Source organism: Phaethon aethereus (assembly GCF_964289735.1).
Source record: "Phaethon aethereus genome assembly, chromosome: 2".
Taxonomy (NCBI): Eukaryota; Metazoa; Chordata; class Aves; order Phaethontiformes; family Phaethontidae; genus Phaethon; species Phaethon aethereus.
In genome coordinates this window covers 19,878,602-19,904,318 of record NC_138582.1, presented here as the reverse complement: position 1 = coordinate 19,904,318, position 25,717 = coordinate 19,878,602, and positions in this window count along the sequence as shown.

The window sequence follows — 25,717 nt, the reverse complement described above, 5'->3', positions numbered from 1 at the left end:
TTGGAATTGTTTGCAATTATTACTCCATATGAATTTCAGGGACTGTGAAATTTGAGGAAATTTGCTTTTGTAGGGAAATGGAAAAGATTGCAGTAGTAAAAGCCTCCTAGAAGAGGAAATCCCATTGAACGACAAAATCCTTACTCTTGTTGGAGGTAGTTGCTAGGCATACACTGTGGAAAGTATGTGTTTTAATGATCTACTTCTCTTTCTTACTTTTAGTAAAATTTCCCTAATTTACTATTACTTAGTAATAGATTTATATATGCTTGCATAAACAACATATATTTATCTATGATACTGTATTGATTTAATTTCTGTTCAATGCTTTTTGATTTTATTATTTTTGCTATGAAATTTCAAATCCTTGGTATGTTTAAGAAGGTCATGTCAGCTATAATTATAAAAAGCATTTTCCCATTTTAGATAAAATATTACAAAAGCAATTGTCCCAGAGTTGTTTTTCTGTTGAGTCATACTGGAATTACACAGTGCTGTGTCTTAGTTTCTCTGTGGAGTAGAAATCAGTGACACAGATTTTGGTTATATGATAAATGAGACCCTTGCCCCCTCTTGTAACTCAGCACAATTTCAAATTTGGTTTAATTAACTCAGTTCTTCTTTGACTGAAATCTGGATGGCTTCACAGGACACCACTCAACTGTTTTTAAGCCAGCTTCCCAAAGGGTTGTGGGAAGGCACTGTTAGTTTAGGAGCACTGCTGGTCCTGAGCTGGTCCTGAATATTTTCATAACAATATTTTAAAATTAATAATACCTACTACAACATGGAGCTCTGGGAACAGAGTGTAAAGTGGCTCTGCAAGATGCAGCTTTGCCACATGAAAGCCAGTTTAATCTGTAGATAAGAAATACCACTGAATCTATATGGAATAAATCAAGGATGTATGGTACAGAAAACCAGGAATGTTTTGCAATTAAAGAAAGTAATGTGGATACCAGAGCAGGTTTAGTGAAGACAGCTTGGTTTCATTTGGCATGGAATTTTAGATTCTAGACTGTGTGAAAACAGGCAGTCTTGTTTCCAGGTCAAAACAACCCTTGTATACTCGTTATTTGTGTGTCTTAATTAAAAAGCCATGCTGGATCCAAATTGCCTCTGTCTCGGTGCATCATTGTTTCTGGCACAATTAGTCTACAGTCAGGAAAAATGAACAATGTTCCTGACTTCCAACACATTATGGGTTATAAAACCCAAGTATCTGTGACTGAATAGACATTCTAAAGCATAATTATGTAGGAAAAATTGTGAGAAGTGGGTGGAGAGGAAGAGAAGGGGAAAATAATAATGACATGGCAATAAAGTATATACTTTATATCATTCATTGGATATCTCTTGGATAAAAATGGAACAATTCTTTCTATTTACTTTACCAATATGTGTTTAGGTTATTCAAGAATAAAGCGGACAAAACACTCAAAATGTAATAGGCTAACATAGGATATAATTAAATTTTGCCAAATACAACTAGTTCTGTAAACTATATAAATCTGCAGTAGTATTCAAGAAACTTTCTCATGCCTAGTGATTTTACAGCTGAAGAAATGATCTCACTATCTTAAGTTCTAAATACTGTCTGAAAAGTTGTGTCCATTTATACTAGTAAAATACAGTAAGATAATGCTACATGATCTTTGGAAGTGATAACATTCTTCGACGACTGACAGATTTATTCTCCAAAAACAAATTAGACACCAATGAGGTTGCATGAATTTATTGATTTAATATTCCTTAAAGATGCACTGTACTGTAATACCTTGGTATTTCTTCATTGTTGACCTAAACTATGGAATTTTTCTATCTGTTACTCAAAGTTTTATCACAAAGAAAGCTGTCAAATGGGTGTGTATGTATACATACTTCTACACACACACTTACATTTCAACACTAGCTGGAGAAAAAGTGCTTACTGTTTTTATGCACATTTTCAAAGTCAAATGTAGGCCAATAAACAGGATTTCTGCCACGTTATAATTAAATGGTAACAGGCATCTAATTCAGTGCTCAGGAGGGCTTGCCTGGGCATGAGCTGGTGCCAGCTTGCTCTAACAACAATCTGGTGGCCACAGGACTGCTGCTCGACCTGAGCCAAACCTCTGTGACAGCCGCAGATGGATGAAAAGCAGTCACTGTGGGACAGGCAGTTGCCTGTGATGTCTCCCAGGACCAGGGGAGGCTATGGTGAAGCATCCAGTTGGAGCTGAAAGATGGCGAGAGGCAAGAAAACATTTGAAAAATAGCCCTGAACATAAAGAAAAAGGAATGCCCCCACTCTGACCATGAACACTGTACTCCACCCAGCACAGAGCTTGAGAAGTTGATAGCTTGCTTTGGCACCCCTTTATCTCTCTGCTTGAAGAACTCTGGTGCCATTGAACGGAGGAGCAGAGGGATATTGGAAATGCAAGAACAATACCAGGGAAAAAGGGTAGCTCTTAGTATGTTCTCATGTATAACAGTTTATAACCATATTATTACCAATGAGACTTTTTTATATTTGGCCTACTGATATAATTCTAACAGGGCTAAAGTTAGCTGTTTGGTAGATTTTTATCAGATTAAGATTTTAATCACAGAATCACTAAGGTTGGAAAGGACCTTCAAGATCATCAAGTCCAACCTTTAGCCCAACACCACCAGGCCCCCTAAACCATGTCCCAAAACACCACATCCACACGTTTTTTGAACACTTCCAGAGATGGTGACTCCACCACCTCCCTGGGCAGCCTGTTCCAATGCCTGACCACCCTCTCTGTGAAGAAATTTTTCCTAATATGCAATCTAAACCTCCCCTGGTGTAACTTGAGGCCATTTCCTCTCGTCCTATCACTAGTTACTTGAGAGAAGAGACCAACACCCACCTCACCACAACCCCCTTTCAGGTAGTTGTAGAGAGCAATAAGGTATCCCCTCAGCCTCCTCTTCTACAGACTGAACAAGCCCCCCAGTTACCTCAGACGTTCCTCATAAGACGTGCTCCAGACCCCTCACCAGATTCATTGCCCTTCTCTGGAAACGCTCCAGCACCTCAGCATCCTTCTTGTAGTGAGGGGCCCAAAACTGAACACAGTTTTCAAGGTGTGGCCTCACCAGTGCCGAGTACAGGGGCACAATCACTTCCCTCCTCCTGCTGGCCACACTCTTTCTGATACAGGCCAGGAGGCTGTTGGCCTTCTTGGCCACCTGGGCACACTGCCGGCTCATATTTAAATATATTATATATATTCATATAATTATGATAACAATATATTCTTAGCTTCATGCATAAAATGTGTTCCCTGGGGAGAGCTGTTTTCAAAGTGCTCCTCCAACTGGAACTAAAGTAGACACACCTTCTTTTGAGGAGCAGGTGAAATGGCAGTTAGAAGGATAATGCGGAGTGTGCTGTAGTTAAAATGAATCTTATACGGGAGAACACCAAATGATGCATTTGTATTTTTTATGTCTTTGTTTTTTTGCACTTTAATCCTTTTAAAACTAGTTAGAACCAAGTAAAAACTTCATACTGCTCAACATTTAAAAAAAATCATAAGAAATACCATTATTTTAGTTGTCGAGGGGAGTTGATCCAGAGCTGGCCTGACCCGCAGCACAGTGGCAGATCTTGGCACACAGGGGGTTTCTTGAGGCAGGGAGATGCCAGGGCAGTGGAGAGACCCACCAGGAGCCAGCAGCTCTCGTAGGAGAAGCTGACAAGGCCTGAGCACTGACAGAGCAATGGCGGCCCGCCCCCATGCCTATATAAAAAGCAGCCTGGGGAGAACCAGCAACCAGAGTGGGCAAACCGAGCATGGTGTGTCAACCAGGGTGTGGTGCTGCAGTTTCTGCATCAGTTTGGGTGGGAGGGCATGCAAGGGAGGGCATAGTGGCCCCACCAGCTCAAGAGGTGTGTTCAACTGGTGGTCATCACCCTCTCAGAAGTAGCTTAGCTTTGGAGCCACCCGGTGGAAAGCCGTGTCCTCTGTACTATCCAGAATGAATATGGCAACCCAGACAGAGCTCTCACAGAAACATGCAGCCATCCAGGCCGCAGGCTGCAGAGAGTGCCAGAGCCTCTCACTGCTAATTGATGGCAGTAGTGAGAACAGCTGTGTGAGGTGTGGCCAGGTGGATGACCTGCTCAGCCTGGTGGCAGAGCTTAAGAGGAGGTAGAAAGGTTAAAGAGCATCAGAGAGCCAGAGAAAGAGACGAACTTGAGGAAACATGCTCTGCCCTCCCTGAGACAGAAGCTGGATTAGCCATGACAAAAAATGCAAGATCAAGGAGATCAAGGCAGTCCTGTATCCTCCCCCTGCAAGGCTGAAGGAAGTAGCTTAAAAGGAAGGCGCAAATAGAGACAGGTCCATGCTCAGGGTGCGAGGTGAACGTCTTCCTTGCCCACCTCATCTCCCCAGGTGCCTCTGTACATCCAGAGGCTCTGGATGTGGAAGGACAGTCCATGGATGAAGTGGATGATAGTTCAGCTACACCAGAGGTGTTGCCAAGGTCAGAAAGGCCTACCCCCACATCATGACCACCCCCATAACGAAGAAAAGACAGGTTATAGTTGTAGATGACTCCCTTCTGAGGGGAACTCAAGGTCCAATATGCTGGACAGACCCTTCTTTTAGGGAAATCTGCTGCCTCCCTGGGGCCCAGGTTAAGGACATCATTAAGAAGCTTCCTAGCCTGGTATGGCCGTCAGACTATTACCCACTACTGCTCTTCCATGTGGGTGGAGACGAAGATGCAACTCGCAGTCCAAGCGCAATCAAAAGAGACTTCAGGGCCTTGGGATGGTTGGTAAGGGAAACTGGAGCAAAGGTTATTTTTTCCTCCCTCCTTCCAGTTAAACCAGCAACACAAGAAGAAACAGATAGGTCCAGTCTATTAATGCAAGGCTCCATGACTTGTGCCAATGCCACAATTCTGGGTTTTGTGGTAATGGGACAACCTACGTGGCACCTGGCTTGTTGACATTAGACCAGATTAACGTTTATCAAAGAGGGAAGAGGGTCTTTGCTTGTAAGATAGCGGGGCTTATTGACAAGGCTGTAAACTAGACTCAAAATGGGAGGAGGATAATGTCAGGCTCACTCATGACAAGCTGTGGGATGATACACCAAGACACCCCATACACCAAGATGGGGCGGTAGCAGGGCCCCTCAGCCTGTTGCACCAGAGAAAGACCTCAGAGGAACTAAAGGAGGTTCCTCTAAGAGGGTGGCATGTCTGACAGCCCAGCTGAAGTGCCACTACACCAATGCAGGCAGCACAAGCAACAGCACAGGAGTGGAAGCCACTGTGCTGCTAGAAAGCTATGACCTGGTAGCCATTACTGAAACCTGATGGGATAAATCCCATGTCTGGTGTGGCTATCAATGGCTCTAGGCTGTTCAGAAGGGACAAGGAAGACGTTGCTGTCTATGTCAAGAAATGGATAGAGTGCAAAGAGTACAGTAAATTTGCAGATGACAAGAAGTTGGCAGGAGTGTTGATCTCCTGGAGGGCAGGAGGGCTCTGCAGAGGGATCTGGACAGGCTGGATCGATGGGCTGAGGTCAATTATATGCTGTTTAATAAGGCCAAGTGCAGGGTCCTGCACTTCGGTCACAACAACCGCATGCAACGTTACAGGCTTGGGGAGGAGTGGCTGGAAAGCTGCCCGGCAGAAAAGGACCTGAAGGTGTTGGTTGACAGCCAGCTGAACATGAGCCAACAGTGTGCCCAGGTGGCCAAGAAGACCAACAGCGTCCTGGCCTGTATCAGGAATAGTGTGGCCAGCAGGAGTAGGGAAGTGATCGTGCCCCTGTACTCGGCACTGGTGCAGCCGCACCTTGAATCCTGTGTTCAGTTTTGGGCCCTTTACTACAAGAAGGATGCTGAGGTGCTTGAGCATGTCCAGAGAAGGGGAACGAAGGTGGTGAGGGGTCTGGAGCACAAGTCTTATGAACAGTGTCTGAGGGAGCTGGGCTTGTTCAGTCTGGAGAAGAGGAGACTGAGGGGAGACCTTATTGCTCTCTGCAACTACCTGAAAGGGGGTTGTGGTAACATGGGTGTTGGTCTCTTTTCCCAAGTAACTAGTGATAGGACAAGAGGAAATGGACTCAAGTTGCGCCAGGGGAGGTTTAGATTGGGTATTAGGAAAAATTTCTTCACTGAGAGAGTGGTCAGGCATTGGAACAGGCTGCCCAGGGAGGTGGTGGAGTCACCATCTCTGGAAGTATTCAAAATGCATGTGGACATGGCACCTTGGGTCATGGTTTAGTGGGCATGGTGGTGTTTGGTTGATGGTTGGGCTTGATGATCTTAAAGGTCTTTTCCAACCTTAATGGTTCTTTCTTTCTATGACTTGTCTCTGAGGAATAGCTACAAGCAGGTCGAAAGCTGATAGGTAAGGATCTGAGACCGAGACAACAAAGGGAACCTTGTGGCTGGTGTCTGCTACATGCCACCCGACAAAGGGGAGTCTATTGACAAAGCCTTCTTACTGCAGCTACAGGAGGCATCATGGTCGCAGGCTCTTGTCCTGCAGGGGGACTTCATCCACCCCGACATATCCTGGAATAATATCTCGGCAAGCTGTAGGCAATCCAGGAGACTCCTGGAGTGCAAGGAAGATAACTTCCTGTGCTAGGTAATAGCCAGCCCTACCACAGAGGATGTCATACTGGACCTGTTGGTCACCAACGCAACTGAGCTAATTGGAGATGTCAAGATTGGAGGTTGCCTGGTCTGCAGTGATCATGGAGTTCAGAGTCTTGAGGTATATGGGGCAAGTGAAGAGTAAAGTCAGGGCCCTGAATTTTAGGAAAGCAGAATTCCAGCTCTTCAGGGAGTTAGTCAATAGGACCTCCTGGGAAACTACCCTCAAGGGACAAGGGAGCAGAACAGAGCTGGCCGATCTTTAAGGATGCTTTCCATAGAATACAAGAGCTCTCAATCCCCAGGTATAAGAAGTCAGGAAAAGAAGGCAAGAGGACAGCATGGATGAGCTGAGACCTGCTGGTCAAACTAAAGGGCAAGAAGGAAGCGCACAGGCAGTGGAAGCAGGGACAGGTATCCTGGGAAGAGTGCAGGAATGCTGCCCAGTTGTGTAGGGATGAATTCAGGAGGACCAAGGCCCATCTGGAGATGAACTTGGCAAGGGATGCAAAGAATAATAAGAAGGGCTTCTTTCAAAAGGTATGTAGGCCAGAAAAGGAAGGTCAAAGAAAGTATACCCCCCCTGAGGAGCAAGACTGGCAAACTCACAATAACGGATGAGGAGAAGGCTGAGGTACTCAATTACTTCTTTGTCTCCGTCTTCACCGGCAGTCTCTCTTCGCACACCTCTCAAGGGGATAGCCTACCAGATGGGGACTAGAGGAGCAAAGACTGGAGGAACGTTAACATGCACAGGTCTATGGGACTTGACAAGACACATTCCAGAGTCCTGAAGGAATTAGCTCATGTAGTTGCCAAGTCACTCTCCATGACATTTGAAAAGTCATGGCAGTCAGGTGAAGTCCCTGGAGACTGGAAAAAGGGAAACATTGCATTCATCTTTAAAAAGGGCAGCAAGGAGGGCTGTGGGAACTACCGATCCCTCAGCCTCACTTGTGTGCCTGGGAAGATTGTGGAACAGATCCTCCTAGAAGCTCTGCTAAGGCACATGGAGGATAGGGAAGTGATTCGAGTCAGCCAGCATGGCTTCACCAAGGACAAGTCCTGCCTGACCAACCTAGTGGCCTTCTAGGATGGAGTGACATCAGTGGAGAAGGGAAGAGCTACAGATGGCATCTATCTGGACTTCTGTAAGGCCATTGACACAGTCTCCCCACAGCACCCTTCTCTCTACATTGGAGAGAAATGGATTTGATGAGTGGACTGTTGGGTGGATGAGGAACTGGTTGGATGGTCACATCCAGAGGGTAGTGATCAATGGCTCAATATACAGATGGAGTTGGGTGACTAGTGGTGTCCCTCAGGGATCTGTATTGGAAACAGTACTTTTTAATACCTTCATCAATGGCATACACAGTGGGATTGAGTGCATCCTCAGAAAGTTTGCAGACGATACCAGAGTGATGTGGTTGACACAACTGATGGATGGGATGCCATCCAGAGGGACCTAGACAAACTCGAGGAATGGGCCCATGTGAACCTCATGAGGTTCAATGAGGACAAGTTCAAGCCTGAGTTGGGGAAACCCACTGTATCAGCAGAGGCTGGGAGGTGAAGGGATTGAGAGCAGCCCTGCCGAGAAGGACTTGGGGGTCCTGCTGGATGAAAAGCTGCACATGAGCCAGCAATGTGCGCTCACAGCTCAGAAGGCCAAGTGTCTCCTGGGCCGCATCCAAAGCAGCGTGGCCAGCAGGTTGAGGGACGTATTCTGCCCCTCTACTCCACTCTGTTGAGGCCTCACCTGGAGTCCCGTGTCCAGCTCTGGAGCCCTCAGCACCAGAAAGATATGGACCTGTCGGAGCATGTCCAGAGGAGGGCCACCAAAATGATTGGAGGGATGTAGCAGCTCTCCTATGAGGAAAGGCTGAAAGAGCTGGCATTGTCCAGCCTGGAGAAGAGAAGGCTCTGAGGAGACTTTCTTGCAGCTTCCCAGTACCTAAAGGGTGCTTCTAAGAAAGATGGGGACAGACTTTTTCGCAAGACTTGTAGTGATAGGAGAAGGGGTGATGGCTTTAAACTAAAGGAGGGTAGATTCAGACTAGATCTGAGGAAGAAATGTTTCACAATGAGGGTGGTGAGGCACTGACACAGGTCACCCAGAGAGGTGGTAGATGCCCCATCCCTGGAAACACTGAAGGCCAGGTTAGAAGGGCTCTGAGTAACCTGGTGTATTGGAAGGTGTCCCTGTCCATGGTGTGAGACTGGAACTAGATGATCTTATGACATTCCAACCCAAACCATTCTATGATTCTTTGATTATATGACTCTATAATTCTATGAATAAATAATTGGTTAGCAGGGTGCATATTGCTGACATGGTGCAATAAATAAAAATTTGTTGTTCATAGTTATTTAAAAGTCTTTGAAATTTGTTTTTTTCTATTTTCTTTAAAAAAAACCCTAACAAACCCCAAAATGTTTATTTTGAGTATCTCCAGTCTGGAATGGTAAGTAAAATTAGTGCATGGGCATAAATCTGTCAACAAAATCCATTTGTTATTTTTTTTTTTAAACTGAATACTGGTTACAACTGCTTACATAAGGCTCAACTTAATTCTTGAAGTTAAATCCTACAGGAGTAAGAAAATCAAAGGGACTAATCTTCCTGAAATGCGTCTTTTCCTTTGGCATCCATCCCACCTGACCCCAGTGCAGCCAAATCACATGTAGGTAATTTATTTTAAAAAACGGACATGTTATTAAAAAGAAAGAAAGTATTCTTTCTTTTTTTGTGTTTGTTTTTCTGTGACAAACTGATATTTGTTTATTTTTGCTTGAATTGTAGTCTATAAGAAGTTACAATTCATACTTTAATGTAAATATGTAAATCAACATGGCAGTTTAGCTTATGGAATTCTTTTATGTTCAGTGCTTTACAAATAGCCTTCATAAATTAAGTTGTCCAGTTGTGAAGTAAAGATAGTTTGCATGCATAAGTATACACTAAATGAATAAAATATGTATTTGGCATTTATTAGAATGAGGCAAGCATTTGGTAAAATTGTATTCATTATGAATCCTATTTCTCCACCTAGAAAATAATTGTTAGTTGTTAATGAATACATTTCTTTTTTTCTCATTGCCTTACCAATTTATATATTAACATTTCTTAATGTAATAAGAATCACAGAATCACAGAATCACAGAATCACTAGGTTGGAAAGGACCTTTAAGATCATCAAGTCCAACCATTAATCCAGAACCACCATGTCCCCTAAACCATGTCCTGAAGCACCACATCCACACGTTTTTTGAACACTTCCAGGGATGGCGACTCCACCACCTCCCTGGGCAGCCTGTTCCAATGCCTGACCACCCTCTCAGTGAAGAAATTTTTCCTAATATCCAATCTAAACCTCCCCTGGCGCAACTTGAGGCCATTTCCTCTTGTCCTATCACTAGTTACTTGGGATAAGAGACCAACACCCTCATCGCCACAACCCCCTTTCAGGTAGTTGTAGAGAGCGATAAGGTCTCCCCTCAGCCTCCTCTTCTCCAGACTAAACAACCCCAGTTCCCTCAGCCGCTCCTCATAAGACATGTGCTCCAGACCCCTCACCAGCTTCGTTGCCCTTCTCTGGACACGCTCCAGCACCTCAACATCCTTCTTGTAGTGAGGGGCCCAAAACTGAACACAGTATTCAAGGTGCGGCCTCACCGAGTACAGGGGCACAATCACTTCCCTGCTCCTGCTGGCCACACTATTCCTGATACAGGCCAGGACGCTGTTGGCCTTCTTGGCCACCTGGGCACACTGCCGGCTCATATTCAGCCGGCTGTCAACCAGCACCCCCAGGTCCCTTTCCGCCGGGCTGCTCTCCAGCCACTCCTCCCCAAGCCTGTAGCATTGCATGGGGTTGTTGTGGCCAAAGTGCAGGACCCTGCACTTGGCCTTATTAAACCTCATACAGTTGGCCTCTGCCCATCGATCCAGCCTGTCCAGATCCCTCTGCAGAGCCCTCCTACCCTCCAGCAGATCAACACTCCCACTCAGCTTGGTGTCATCTGCAAACTTACTGAGGGAGCACTCGATTCCCTCATCCAGATCATCTATAAAGATATTGAACAAGACTGGTCCCAGAACCGAGCCCTGGGGAACACCACTCGTGACCGGCCGCCAGCCGGATTTAACGCCATTCACCACAACTCTCTGGGCTCGGCCATCCAGCCAGTTCCTCACCCAGCGAAGAGTAAACCCGTCTAAGCCTCGAGCCGCCAGTTTCTCCAGGAGAATGCTGTGGGAGACGCTGTCAAAGGCTTTACTAAAGTCCAGGTAGACAACGTCCACAGCCTTTCCCTCATCCACTAGGCGGGTCACCTGGTCATAGAAGGAGATCAGGTTGGTCAAGCAGGACCTGCCTTTCATGAACCCATGCTGGCTGGGCCTGATCCTTTGGCTGTTCTGCAGATGCCCTGTGAGCACTCTCAAAACCAACCGCTCCATAATCTTCCCTGGAACAGAGGTCAGGCTGACAGGCCTGTAGTTCCCAGGATCCTCCTTCCGGCCTTTCTTGTAGACGGGTGTCACATTGGCAAGCCTCCAGTCTTCTGGGATCTCCCCTGTTAACCAGGACTGCTGATAAACGATGGAGAGTGGCTTGGCAAGCTCCTCCGCCAGCTCTCTCAGTACTCTCGGGTGGATCCCATCAGGCCCCATAGACTTGTGGATGTCCAGGTGGCTTAGCATGTCCTTGACTGCTTCCTCCTGGATTATGAGGAGTACATTGTGCTCTCCATCCCCGTCTTCCAGCTCAGGGGGCTGAATATCCTGTGGATACCTGGAGTGGCTATTAAAGACTGAGGCGAAGAAGGCATTAAGTACCTCAGCCTTGTCCTCGTCCTTGGAGACAATGTTCCCCGCCATATCCAGTAGGGGATGGAGATTCTCCTTGCCTCTCTTCTTGTTGTTAATATATTTGTAAAAACATTTTTTATTGTCCTTTACGACTGTGGCCAGACTGAGCTCTAGCTGGGCTTTTGCCTTTCTAATTTTGTCCCTGCTTGACCTAACGAGATCTTTGTACTCTTCATGAGTTGCCTGTCCCTTCTTCCAGAGGTGATAAACTCTCCTCTTTTCCCTGAGTCCCAGCAAAATCTCCCTGTTCAGCCAGGCCGGTCGCCTTCCCCGCCAGCTCTTCTTACAGCACATGGGGACCGCCTGCTCCTGGGCCTTTAAGATTTCCTTCTTGAAGACTGTCCAGCCTTCCTGGACCCCTTTGTCCTTCAGGACTGTCTCCCAAGGGACTCTCTCAACCAGTGACCTGAACAGGCCAAAGTCTGCCCTCCGGAAGTCCATGATAGCAGTTTTGCTGAGTCGTCTCCTTACTTCACTCACAATTGAGAATTCTATCATGTCGTGGTCGCTAAGCCCAAGACGGCCTCCGACCACCACATCTCTCACCAGTCCTTCTCTGTTTGTAAACAGCAGGTCCAGCAAGGCACCTCCCCTGGTGGGCTCACTCACCAGCTGTGTCAGGAAGTTATCCTCCACACACTCCAGGAACCTCCTAGACTGTTTCCTCTCTGCCGTGTTATACTTCCAGCAGATGTCCGGTAGGTTGAAGTCCCCCACAAGAACAAGGGCCAGCGAATGCGAGACCTCCGCCAGTCGCTTATAGAATGTCTCATCCGTCTCTTCATCCTGGTTGGGTGGCCTGTAACAGACTCCCAGCAGGATGTCTGCCTCATTGGCCTTCCCCCTCATCCTTACCCACAAGCACTCTACTTGGTCTTCACAATCTTCAATTTCCTTCAATTTTCCTTCAATAAGGAACTATTTGTTGCAAGAAACTTTGTGTAACTCAAGAATCCTACATAAAGTTAATGTAACAGGTTTTTGACAGGTCTTATTTCTCCAGATACCATTATTATTTCTTAAATAATTGGATCTTACTATTCATGTCTTACATCAGACAGTATTTCTTCAGTGTTGTTGTATTAACAATATTAGTGTATGTGCTAAGCAATCTGAGTAACAGTTAGAGAGAAAATTTGAGTCTTCAATAGTTTCTAGTATATAGTTTGCCTGCGTGTGAAGGCCAGAAAAAAGTATGATCTGAGATTATCCTGTCCTTAATCCTTATTTATCCCTAGAATCCCTTTCTCAGATGCTCCAGGGCTTTACTTCTGGGTTCTGGTGCCTCCTGTGGGAGCCAGAAGTTCAGGGTTTACAACACCAAGCCATGAGGCACTGCTGGGTTTGCTTACTCTATGTTTCATGGACCACCCTGCCCACACTGTAATCCAGCCAGACGTGAATGAGTTTCCAGCCCAAAAGCACAAGCAGAGAGCTAGGCTTTGGCAAATATACGCTTCCTGTCGGGAGAAATTATTGGCTCAAACCCAATGCTGTGCTAGCCACTTCTGCAGAACTTCTGTTTTGGAGATAGCATCTGGTTAGCTGTGAGTACAGTGCCAACATACATAAGCTTGCAAAAGATACTGCAGACATATCCTTTCTTTCCATTTGGATCTGCTACTCGATTTCCCTATGTTCTGAGCAAAATTTCTGGTAAAGAAGGGAGACACTGGATTGCATATAAGTTTGCTTTTTTGTATGCATTGTTCTACATTGTTGTCTTATAAGAACTTTCATTGTAGAGGTTATCACAACTGCGTTCCAAAATTATTTTTATTGTGTGTGTGTGAAAGAGAAAATTTTATTAATGTATTTGGTTCCTTGCTTAGGTGGTGTATTACTTTGTACAAGTTTTATATTCGCAGAACGTCAGTGCTAGAAATCACATTTTTAAAGATTATTTCTTGATGTCTCTAGAAGCTAAAATAATGAACTTAAATGTAACACCATGTTGACGTAACTCTGCCTTACAAAAGACAATTCAGCTGGTTGGACCGTAGAAAGAGAAGGGTGTTGTGAATGAGTGGTTTAGGTCACTTAAAGAATCACTGCCAAAGATACTAAAACAAAAAATATTTTAATATGTATTTATAAAAAACATGACAACAGAATTTAATGTCAAGTTCCACTCTATTACTTATTCAACATGGAAAAAGCATAGAAAGGAATATCAAATTAAAATTGTGTTAGAATGATTTACACATGGATCAGGGAAAATGATTTACATGGGGTCAAGGAAATAGAATCAGAATCAGGTTGGTGTGTTATGTAAGGATTAAGGAAAGAAGATGATTGAGACCCTCCCATTGGGTCACGAAGTTCAGGGAGGACCCCCTTGCTTCCTAAACGCCTATTTAGAGGAGTCTAGGTGCGGCTGGATCCCATCCTAGTCCCAGACTTGGTCAACAGTTTATGCCTAAAAGGATTAAGTGTAAGGATCTTGGTGTGATGTTTTAACATATGATTCTGTGTTTTTTATAGCTTTAGAATAGCAGCAGTTTAATGTGGAATAGCAGAAATTAAAAATTCATTAACACTATACAGATGAACCACAAGATTAAATTATGTAATTTTCTAACAGAACTTCATCCCTTGTGTCATGGTTTAGCCCCAGCTGGCAACTAAGCACCACGCAGTCGCTCGCTCACTCTCCCGTCCCCCAGTGGGACGGGGGAGAGAATTGGGAAAAAAAGTAATGGGTTGAGATAAAAACAGTTTAATAGGACAGCAAGAGAGAAGGAAACAACAATGACAACAACAATAATAATACCGACAAAGGAATGTACAAGAACAAGTGATACCCAATACAGCAATTGCTCACCACCCGGCGATTGATAGCCCGTCCCTGACCAGCAATTTCCGACCCCCGGCCAATGACGTCGTATGGTAGGGAATGTCTCTTTGGCCAGTCTGGCTCAGCTGTCTTGGCCGTGCCCCTCCCAGCTTCCCGTGCACCCCCAGTCTTCTTGCTAGCAGACCAGCACGAGAAACTGGACTGTCCTTGACTACTTAGCAACAACCCAAAACATCAGCACGTTATCAACATTTTCTCATCCCAAATCCAAAACATATCCTCACACTAGCTTCTGTGAAGAAAACCAGCTCTATCCTGGCTGAAAACACGACACCTTGATAATCAACAATTTGTTACATTTAATGCAATTTAAGTAAAGACTTAACAAAGTTTTCAAATTGCACACGCACACACACATATATAGACATAGGGATATATAAAGGTTACTTGTTAAAAATTCCCCTTCAGTTCAGTGAAACATTCACATCAAATGCCTTTGCATTTTTAATGGGCAAAGGTTGAGCCTCAAGGAGTGGGGGTTTCAGCCCAGGTCCCATCATTGGTCTTTGGTGACAGTCCTCTGAACTTCGCAAACTTGAGAGTTCACGAGTTCTGAGAGACGTCCCACTCAGAGGGACATGCTGGTCACAGCCCACTGCAGATGCACAGCCACAAAGGTCCTGCACTTAGCGTATTATCTGGAAAGATCTTCACTACTCAAGTAATTTATAGGAGGAAAAAAAACCAGATTTTGACAGCTTTTGCAGGCTCAAGGTGATGTTTTAGTTTATTGTTTAACATTATTTTTACCTTAAATATGTACCTTCATGAACAGTCATAAATCAATACAAAGCGTTACACATTGGTAATAATCATGCTGGTTGATATGTGTTTGTTTAGCATCAGACTCCTATCAGGTTCCACAATCACACTCATAACAAATGCAGTTTTATTAGTATGTTTACATTGTTTTCTTTACTTCCTTTCTTTGTTTAAAACTAACATGTGCCTTACTCTCACCCCAATGTGTAAATGTGTGGAAAAAATTCTCCCATGCATACCTGTTCAGTCTGCCTTAGAGCAAACTGTAATTACTGCTCTAGCCTGTGGGAAAGAAACTCAGGGTAAAGTTAGTAAGTAGTAAGTGGAACATAAGGCCTTTAAGTAGTATAGGTGACTCAACTGTTCCAGGTCTGAGAGCAAGAGAGTACTGTCACATTTTTTACACTTGTTCTTCTAATTCACTTCACTAACTGGTGAATTAAAAAAGGTACTTCGTTTGACATGGGGTAATAATGTTTTCACCTCAGTTGTTGAGTACATGGTAAAAATATTACCGTTAACTTATTTTTTTGCTTTTCTAATTTTTTCTTCCTGAGTGTGCGTGGGGAAAGCATGAAACTTTGAAAAGGAAAAACAGATAATATGCAACAGGAAGAAGATCTACATTATTTTTCAGGTTTGGTCATTACGTGCCAGAGGGAGGAGGGACTGACATGTTATTCTAGAAACTCAGACTGAAAAGCAGTGAAGAAAAGGAAATTGAAAAGAGAAGACAACTTGCTGACCAAAATGGAGAAAGCTAAAGAAATCCTACGAATGTTTAAATGGGAAACCTTTCCAAACCACAGCTTCAAATAATTAGATGCATGAAAGAATCTGTGAATTAAAAGAATCCTTAAGAAATCCATCTGCATACCTTCCTTTCTGATGTTGCTTGCAATGAGATAGAGGAAGAAGCCAGTACTGAATAAACATTAAAATATACCCCCTCCCACTTTCTCAAAGTAAAGAACTTGAATTGAACATGATCTGTAAAGGTTCCTAATTAAGTTACCCATTAAATGTACTACTTCTAACCTTTAAGACTGGGTTATAAGAAGTCAGCTTTGACAAATCTTGGATATTACTGTATCAAGATTTTCTGAATGTACCGTATTTAATTTAGTTTATACTTTACCTTTTTAAATCAAATGATTCCAAATCAAATATTCTTTTGCTTCTTTCATACAGATATCTTTATACACTGGTAAATAATACTTAACATAATCCTCATGCTACAGGCTTTACTCAAGAATAGTTCCATTCGCTCAATAAAATTGTTTCCTTTTAGAGTAAATGTTTGCAGACCGTTGAGATACATATATATCTATGATATTTTATCTCTGTATTTCATGAGGACATTGGAAGGCTGCAGAAAACAGTTACAAAATGAGCATTGTTTAATAACGCTATTTCAGGCAGAGAAGAATCTGTGTTTAGCATCCATGGTGTCTGTAACTATCCGGATATTCCTGCTCCTGACTCCAGGAAATCTAGATATAAAAATACTCTTTCAAGTACCCTGAGATCCCACACCTGCTAACATCTATTATACCCCATAGCATATTCCCCCCAAAAGATATCCTGGTTTACCACTAGCAGATACTGGATTATGTCTGCAGGTTCTGGCTCTAAATCCAGTAGGATGAGGTCTAGCAAACATTGTGCTGTTAGAGCTGTAAGACTGAACTCACTCCTAGACAAACCAGGATGTTAGATTTTAATGCCACTTTTCCAGTTGTAAGTAAAATAAAATTGTTTGCGCAGCCATGCTGATATTCATTGGATATGGGAGTTGAAACTTCATTCTTGGCATTGCTCTTGATTGCTTGTGCTGCAAATGTACAGTCAATGCCATTTACTCTTTATACTTGTCCTGGTCGTTAAACCATGACTGTACTCCAGGATGAAGAAACTGTTGTGTTATTCTGACGATCAGACATGATAGTGCAATTCTTCAGTTCAAGCTCCATCAAGTGAGCCTGTTTGTGTCATTGCACCAGAGACGGTAGGTCAGATAAGTCTAGATGTTAGGCTGCAAGTGCTGAGGAATGTGGAGATGAGCAGTGATAATCGAGACAGGAGATCAACTTTATTCCTAGCATCAAGGTACTTAGCAGCTGCTACAGAATTAAATCTGTGACACCACAATGTGTGACATTGAAACAGGAAGATTTGCGGCAGATTCCTCCCAAACCACAGAAAGGATATATTCATACCTTGGGAAATACAAGTCTCAACATAATGGTTTATGATGAATGCTGAAGTATTCAAGTACAGCTCCAGTATATCTGTGCTGAAAAACTATACTTTTTTACTTCTTTTTTTTCCTAAAGCAAATAAATAAGCAAAATAATTCTTGCTGATTTTATTATACCTTCTTGATAAGTTGTTATTCAAATATATTAAGGCAAGAGCTTCTATGTATTTTGATGCAGACTATTTAGTATACAATATATACTAAATGTGGAGTAGTAATTCTGCATTTAATGACAGAATCTTTTAAGTGAAACATACAGATGAAACTAGCTAAGCCTGTTCTCTTTACATGAAATGAAGACATACAGGAATATTCAGGGAATAATCCATCCTCACCTTGATTTAAGTATTTATCTATAAATGGGATTATGGATATCTTTAGAGATACTTAATTCCTTCTACTGAGTAGAAAGGGACACTAGAAAGTAAACTAAGAACTTAATTTTTGTCTGGCTTTAGTTAGGTGAGGTGAATCTTACACTATCAATTACAAATTATTGCTTTTGAAGGTACTGACTGTGGCCTATAAAGACCATCTGAAGACATCAGTATTTATACCTCTTTCTTTTTAGACGTGGTCATGAACCACCAAATCATTCAGCTTGGAAACAGCCTAAGGAGGTCTCTAGCTCACCCTCCTGCTGAAAGTAGATATAGCAAATTCAGACCAGGATGGACAAGGCTTTAGCCAGTTGGGTCCTGAAAACCTCCAAGCATGGAGACTGCAACATCTCTGCACAGCCTGACGGAATTGACTGTTCTTATGGCAAAAAAAAATTTTCCCCCAAGTCAAGCATGGAATCTGCCTTCACTAATTCATACCCACAATGCAGTTCTGTAAAGAGCCTGGCTCCACCTTCTTGGCTCCTCATAGGCACTTGCAGGAGCTATATGTTCCCCTGAAGCCATCCCTTCTCTAGGATGAACCAGCCCACCCCTCTCAGCCTCTCTTCACAGAACAAGTGCTCCAACCCTGACCATGCTGGTGGCCCCATACGAAGCTTACTCCCATTTATTCACAACTTTCTAGCACTGGGAAGCCCAAACCTGCATGACATGTTGCAGATGTGGTCTAGCCAGTGCCAAGTCAAAAGAGACTAGTCACTTCCCTTGATCTCCTGGCTGTGCTCCTCATTGGTACAGCTAATATGCTGTTTGCCTTCACCACTGACAAGACACAGTGCTGACTTGTGGCTAACTTACTGTCTTCCAAGACCACCAGGGCTTTCTCAGCAGAGCTGTTCCCCAGCCAGTGAGTGCCCAGCCTGTACTATTGTTCCTTCATAGATGCAGAACAATGTGTATGCCCCTGTTGAATCTTCTATCCAATCCTCCATCTTGTCTAGGTCCTTCTGAATGGCAGCCCAGCTCCTGAGCATGTCAGCTGGTGTGGTTCCCCCATGTTTGGTGTAACCTTCAGATTTGATGAGGGTGCATTTTATCTCCTCTTCCAGGCCACCTCTTAAACAGGACAGGTACCAGGATAGATCCCTGGAGAAATCCCCTTGTAACTGATTTCCAGGTATAGTACAAAACAATAACTACTACCTACAGCCTGACAATTCAGAATAATTTTTACTCTCCTGGTAGTTCAGCCATTAAGACATCACAGCTTGGATACAACAATATTGTGTGAGGCAGCATCAAATACCTTACTAAAGTCAAGGCAAAGAATTTCAACTGCACTCTGTTCATTCATGGATCTAGTAATTTTATCATAGCTCTGTGATCTTACTCTTGATAGCTCTGTAATCTTACTCTTGGTAAATCCATGTTGGCTGTTCCCAGTAACCTACGGCTCCTTCATGCGACTAGAATGGCTTGGACTAGAATTTTCTAGGGACTCAAATTTGGCTGAACACTCTGGTATATCTTTACTGACCCTTCTTGTCCCTTTTTGAATACAAGTAAAAGATTTTCTTTCTTCTGTTATTAGGGACCTCTCCTGGTGTTGACAACCTCTTAAGGGTGATAGAAAGCAGTGTCACAATGACATCAGCTGTCCCTCTTAGCACTTTGATATCCATCCTGTCTGGTCCCACAGGCTTATATTGGTTGAGAAATACTCTTACTTAAAAGAAGTAAACTTATGTGTATGGTTCAAATATACACTTATGAAGGGATATAGCATTCAAGCATTATTTAAATTCAAAACATTGTATCTTGGTATTTTACAGAGTTCCACTGGGGCTCTCAGAGCAGTGGGTATTCTCAGATACCATAAGAAAGGCAACAACTAGCCATAATGAGAGCCGATAAGGATAGAATTTTCATTTTATTTCAGAGTTGCTTGTCTTTAACCAGCCTCCAAGATATCATTTGTATCTTTCAATAAATCCTTTTTCATTTCATATGTATGGATATACACTTGGCACTAGTTATCTTATCTTGAAAATCAAACATCTAGCTAAAACCACACTGCATCAGCAATGTATTTTAATAATATGCCCAAGTTGCCTGAAGTGTATATTTTAATGGGACTCTATAGATTATTGTTCTATATTAATAGATTGTGAGGGCAGCAGGGGGAAGTGAAAGAATTTCCTGACTACTGACTACCTGCTGGTCTGTTTAAAAAGGAACAAAATATCTTTTTTTTTTACCCTATAAGGAGAGAAATGTACTATTATAATCTTTCCATAATAAGTTTTTATATGGTGGATTTTGTTTGCTTAATATAGCTTTGCTAATTGACATATCAAAGCTTTTATAAATATAATCAAATTTGAATTATTACATTTGTACCAGTATTGTGTTTTCTAATTCCAGCTCATTTGCAACAATGACTGTAAGCATAAGGGAGTGATTCAGATGTTCGTACTGTGAATGAAGTCGCTGTTCATATACAGCATGACTAAATCTACCGTTGCATTATATTCAAATCAGCTCAAAATGATATTTTAGTTACTGAATATCAGCAATCAGTTGCAAAAACCTTTTATCCTCGAACTCTCTGCCATTTCTAATTTTTAAACAACACAGATAACAAGGAGCCAGATCAACACATGCCAAATAAACAAATGCAGCAAAAGGATGTTTACTGGTCTTCATTCTCTATGTTCCTTAATTTTGTATAAACACTGAGAGTCTCAGAAAGAAACTGCACAGCCAAGATACAAGCAGAGGGGAGCCCTCACAGTATTATAAAACTGGGGCTTTTTGTCACAGACTGTCCAAAGTTATTGGTTTATCATTCTACATCCCAGAGTCCTGGGGAGTTAGTGATTACATTGGGGTGGATTTGTGAATAGTAACTAGGAAAACCATACCTGTTGTGTTTCTCACAATTTGTCTGGAAGCTGGCCACCGCTGAGCTGAGTCTATTTGGACCAGGAACAAGAGGATCTTGAGAAGCTTGGAACTTCAAGGGTAGGGTACCTTGCCTGATTCGTGTGCAATCTGCCTATTACTGGCCCAGCTAAGACTGTATTGTACAGAAATGCTGCTTCCAGTGCCCAAACTACTAATTTAAACTAAAGGAAATTTTTCTGTGCTCTTTTGCAGTCAAATCTAGCCTGTGGATTTTACAAGTGCAAATTTAGTTTTGTTTTCATGACAGAAAAATGACATCCAACATGACTATTTTTTTTTAATTTTTAGTTTTTTTCTTTTCTTCCCCTAAATATATGATGAACCTTTTTATTGACAGAAATTGTTCTAGGCTCTATTTTCACAGAATCACAGAATCACTAAGGTTGGAAAGGACCTTCAAGATCATCAAGTCCAACCATTAATCCAGCGCCACCATGCCCACTAAACCATGTCCTGAAGTGCCACATCCACACATTTTTTGAACAGTTCCAGAGATGATAACTCCACCACCTCCTTGGGCAGCCTGTTCCAATGCCTGACCACCCTCTCAGTGAAGAAATTTTTCCTAATATCCAATCTAAACCTCCCCTGGCACAACTTGAGGCCATTTCCTCTTGTCCTATCACTAGTTACTTGGGAGAAGAGGCCAACACCCACATTTTATTCACGTATAGGCCACAATTACCATAAAACACTTTTGAAATCTTAAATGCTAATTTCTAGCAGGCCAGCACGAAAAGCAAGACAGTCCTTGACTGCCTAGAACCAACCCAAAACATCAGCACGTTATCAACATTTTCTCATCCCAAATTCAAAACATAACCTCACACTCGCTTCTATAAAGAAAATTAACTCTATCCCAGCTGAAACCAGGACAACCAACCATATCAGAATATATACTGAACAACACGAACACTCAACACAACACAGCCAATGTATGCCTTTTGCTGAGCAAAAATTTTCCTGGAGACAGTGACATTAGGACAAAAACATTAAATATTTGAAGCTGGGCAGAAGCAAATTACCAGTCCAGAGCAGTTGTAATTGTTTTATTTAAGAGAGAATGGATAACTCATTATCATTATTGTTACCAAGTGAAGCCTGGGTGATTTGTCAGCAGCTGGCGGCTGGTTGGCTCCAGCACCCAAGAGATCAGGCATATCCCTGTGCTCGTGTCACAGCAGGGCATGTAGCGCTCTCAACAAGCCTTCAGGCATTCAGCGAGTTAGGCGACTGGCTTCCTTTATCTCATATGAGCAAAGTATGTTGAATTCAAGGTGGACTGATAATTAACAGTGGAGATGGCAAAAGTTTTGTCACTTACAATATGATTAAGCTTTGTTAGAATGGGTTTGAAATCTTTCATGTGTCAGTGAAGGACTTTCCAAATCCATAAAAAAGTCATGTAGTTTTGACCATACTATTATTGAGTAAAGGTTGTGGGCTTTATTAAAAAATGTGGTTTTGCTGAAGGTAAATCTATTTATTCACCTCTTTTTGATAGAAATAATTGAGGTCACATTAGGAAACATGTTAGGAAACCTGCTTCAAATATCTACAAGAAACTGTTCTGTAAAAATACAGAAATGTATTTTTAGAAACCCAAGTAGGGATTTATGTCATTCTGAATACCAAACACTTCTGTGAAGATATTAATAGATTTAATCAAGGCTATTAGAAATAATAGCAACTTTATGATCAAAAAACATGTGAATCTGAGTAATTTCTAGAAGCAGTTTGGGCAAATTAACTGTCTCTTTAACAATAATAATACTGAAAAATACAATTTAAAAAAAGATTTCTTGAATTTTTTTAATGTAATGTAAAGTGTTCTGTAATATGAGATTCCTGTATTTGCCAATAGATAACTTTAAAGGTAGGAAAATAAGATTAGATAAATCTCATAAAACATCTTGAAATGTAGAGTTGACTTTAAATCAAGTTGCTATCTAGCTTAAGATGATATCACAGGTAATTATATCAGTAGTTATCTATATTTGTTGTCTTTAATATTAATGTGTCTTTCAGAAATGTATCAAACCGCCCATTAGTAAAGAGTTGCTATTAAGTCAAAACTTAATCCTGTGTTTGCGTCCTTAGATTGTCCTCAAAGTCAGAGCGTACCATAGTTGGATGTCTTCAAATCATATCAAGGATATCAGCAAAGTCCCAAGCTACTAGCAGTTGCCTGTCTCTCAGAATAATAAGACAAAGCCCTTTCCCGCGAATAACCAATTTTGTACTTTTATTCCTAGGCAAAAGTTAATTTGGTTAGAACTGATAAAAATATGTTATTATTAAGACATTGTGCAGGATGAGATATTAATAAATATGCCACGGAGATACAATGCACAATCATAGTATTGTGTACATTTTTGTACTGAAAGAATGTTCTTGGCACTATAGCAGTCATAAGCTGGTAAACTTGAAACTCTTTGATACATTTGATACAGGAGAGAATTTCCTATTCATTAATGTAAATGATGAATTTTCATTAATCAAGAAAGAGCTGACCTAGTGACACTGTTCCATGGACTATACTAGTTTTGTGTTTCACAGGAAAAATAAAAATGTAAAATAGAGACAATGACTTTCTGGATTGTTACTGACTCTAAAGGATAATCCATTTATGACTTCTGATGAAGGACTAGCAAAGGGTGTTTTTTTCACTATGCTGACTTATATCAGCTCTGTTAACACCAACATGAAAAGAGTATTTCTTGAAATATTCTGCACAGCAAAGTCTCAGTAACACAATGTATTCAACAGCCCTACAAGGTGACTGCTGTCAGTATTGATAGGAAAAAAAAGCAACGTGTATTTTTTATCCCAAGGAGCTAAAACTGTTAGATTATTTGTCAAAGACAGTGAAAATTAAGTCCATGAAAAAGAAGTTTATAGACTAGTCCTATATATCACTAAAATAATAATTCGCATTAAGTGTGTTGGATGTTGTATTATAATGACACTTTGTACTTGATTTACAAATCATATCTGTTCCTGTAATATGTGAAAGAGATATAGGATTGAGAGTAATACCAATATATATTATAATTTTTGAAGAAAAGGATCAGATCCATTGAATAAAATAAATTTTCACACTGGTGATAATACTCTGTAATAAATATTGATTTAATTAATTGCTTGTTCATTAATATAACATACTGGAAACTTGTTTTAAATGCTCAAATCTGGTCAAGAAATCAAATTTCTGCAGAAAGGAAAAATAAAAATTAAAAAAATAAAAACCAGTATAGCATCACACCTTTATGATGCAATGGTGATGATATCAAATTACATTATTTCAAGTGTCTCCAAAGTTGAAATGACAAGCAAGCTACATGTCTACTGCTGTGGCAAGTTAATGCTTTTAACATCAATCTAACAATCCTGTCATATCAGTTTCACTGATTATCTTAAGTGGAGCTGCAATGAGTTAAAACAGCTGAGGATTTATCCCTGCATGTTGCTGCAGCGATGACAAAGTACATATAAGGTGTAGTTTTAGGACCATATTGCTACTTTTTGTAGGTTGTAAAGGGTGAAGCAATAATACACTAAATTGTTTCTCACACCAAGGAACCATAGTGCAGATATCAGCACAAATATCCTGTGCAATCGAGTAAGTTAAATGTACTGCATTAAGCAGCTTGTCATCTCTAGTTTTATTATTATTGTTCCCAAGTCAGATTATTGTACTCTAGAAACTGTGCTGTTCCTGGTTTCTCTTTTTCTTAATTTGACTGGAAGGCATTGCCTGCCAAATAAAAGGTCACTTAAAATAGGCCAGTTTAACAGAGTAGTGGTCCTACACTGTACCAAACATCTTCACTGGTAGAGTTGTGCATTATTTCATAAATACTTATGTCACTGGCCACACAGCAAATACTCATAAACACAAATTCAAATGAGAAAAATAAGGCAGTTCAGTATAAGAAAAGTCTAGAAGATAAACATTGTAAAGTACTCTGTAGACTTGCTCTTGCTCCTATGTCCATTGAATATCTGCAGAAAAACTGAAAGGTCAAGGCTGGACGGGGCTCTGAGCAACCTGATCTAGTTGAAGATGTCCCTGCTCAGTGCAGGGGGCTTGGACTAGATGACCTTTAAAGGTCCCCTCCAGCACAAACTGTTCTATGATTCTATGAAATATTGATGGTATTTGGACTTTACAAGTAACAAGGCTTCCTATATATGATTTATTTTTTCTCTATAGCTGGATCTAAATCATAATGTATGCAAAGACCTCTAATGGTTGTAATGTGCTTTGAATCAAACCTTTATCCAAAAGAAAAATATCTTTTCTCAAATATGTTTGTTATAAACAGGTAGCACTGAGTAATAGGATTGCCACAGCAGGTATACCTCTGATGGGATTGTGGCACAAAAATAAGTGCACGTTGGTACATCTCGAAGTGTCTGTGGCTGTGGATAAATCCACTTTGCAGCAGGTACACCTTGAAGCATCAGTGGTTGTGCATGAGGTAATGCTGGAGCACCTCAAAGCATGTGGCTGTGGAGAAGCCCTTGAGAGTGCAGGTACATTCCTGGAGGGAGTGGAACTGTGTGTAAGGCCACGCTGGAGCAGTTTTATTTCTGAGGGGACTGCGGCTGTGGATATGGCCATGCTGGAGCAGATATATCTCTGGAGGCACTGTGGCCCATGGAGGAGGCCATTTTGGAGCGCATGCACCTCGAAGTGACTGCGACTGTGGATAAGTCTATGACACAGCAGATATACCCTTGGAAAGACTGTGGCTCATGGAAGGGACTGCAGTCTGTGGATAAGTCCAAGCTGGAGCAGGGGCAAGGGGAGGAGTTCATCACAATGTTAAACCCTGTGGTCCAGTCCAAAGGGCCCAGGGGTGGAGATTGTAATGGAAATACCTTTAAATTGTTGTAACCTGTGATTTGAGTTGCATGTTATAGGAATTACTATATCAGGAAACACCTGAACCAGTGAATGACAAGCCTTACAAGAAGCAGTGAAGTGCAGCAGTGACCTGG